Source organism: Propithecus coquereli, unplaced genomic scaffold (assembly GCF_000956105.1).
Source record: "Propithecus coquereli isolate 6110/MARCELLA unplaced genomic scaffold, Pcoq_1.0 Scaffold70, whole genome shotgun sequence".
In the NCBI taxonomy this organism is placed as follows: domain Eukaryota; kingdom Metazoa; phylum Chordata; class Mammalia; order Primates; family Indriidae; genus Propithecus; species Propithecus coquereli.
This window is the reverse complement of record NW_012153063.1, coordinates 3,473,139-3,474,682: the sequence shown is the minus strand read 5'-3', so window position 1 is coordinate 3,474,682 and position 1,544 is coordinate 3,473,139.

Genomic DNA, 1,544 nt, shown 5'->3' with positions numbered 1-1,544 from the left:
ATAAAGGCTATATAAACTTGAAATATCTAAGTTAGTACAGATTTTTAATAAGCTTCATTAAAGTTGTAATTAACTTTCTTTTAGCTTACTTCCTTCAAATTTAAAATGGGCTTTTATGGGATTGGTGGCAAGAACAAAGCCTTTTAAAAATGCCTCAAAAGTGTCAAATGATAGCTCAGTTTCTTTAACACAAAGTAGTCTGTTAAAATCATCCCAGTTAACATTCTCTGAAAAATAATCCATCAAAACATCTGACTAATTGAAGGCACAGCTAGGTAGTTTAATTGTAAGTATATGGAGAGCAGGACAACCTTTAATGTCCTTGTTGCTTTCCTCTTCTTTCCCTCCTTCCCAATCAAATGAGACAACCATATTCTTTTCAGGTGGGGTAGGACGTTTGTTGCATGATTTTAAGCCACAGGTTGCAGCACAATCTAATCTGGCTTCCCTCCTTCCTTCTAACTTCTGGGTACCTTTTCAGTCCTGAGAGTATAAGGTCCTGCTCTGGAAATCATGAATTACAGAGCTGAACTCATAAGGGGTGAAGTATTAGGCACCATTTTACACTATTAAAAGGGCAGAAAAGTGAAAACTAACCCCTTACATTTTTTTTTCTTATGGGGGTACAAACATTTTATTTACATGTTATGACTTTGCCACATCCCAACCATGATTTGAGACGCGCCCTTTCCCCGCTTCAGCGCTCCCCGCGTCCATTAGTTGTGAGTTTACCCACCCCGACCCCCCTATTCCCAAAGAATATTACTACTGTGTGAGCACCTTAGTGTTGATCAGTGCCAGTTTGATGGCGAGTACATGTGGTGCCTTTTCCTTCATTCTTGTGATACTTCGCTTCGGAGGATGGGCTCAAGCTCTATCTGGGAAAATTTAAGAGGTGCTAGATCACCATTGTTTTTTATAATTCAGTAGTATTCCATTGTATACATATACCGTATTTTATTAATCCACTCATGGATTGACAGGCACTTGGGTTGTTTCCACATCCTTACAATAGTGACTTGTGCTGCCATAAACATTCAAGTGCAGATGTCTTTTTTATAGAATGACTTTTGTTCCTTTGGGTATATGCCTAATGGTGCTATTACAGCCATACCACCCTGAACGCACCCGATCTCGTCTGAGAAGCTAAGCAGGGTCAGGCCTGGTTAGTGCTTGGATTGGAGCCCTTAAAATTTTTTTAATTAACCGGGTTTCTTCTGGTCTAAAGGAAAAATTTAACTCATAATATTTAGAATTATTCAAACTAACCCTAGCCAATTGCTTCAAATTATATTATTAGTTTTTCATGGGTTAAATGAGAGAAACTGAGACAGCCGTTCCTCATTGAATCTCTGGGAAATTTATTGTAGCAAAAATTCTATTGAAAATGTAACATATTTAGCAGCTGATTTTGACAGAAGTGAAAAAAGTAATTTTTTCCTAAGGTAGTTATGAAAATGCATAAATGAATCATTCTTCAATGATAAAAATGATCATCTTTGCTGATAGAATATATTTTCCTTATTTTTAAAATTTTTTAAAAA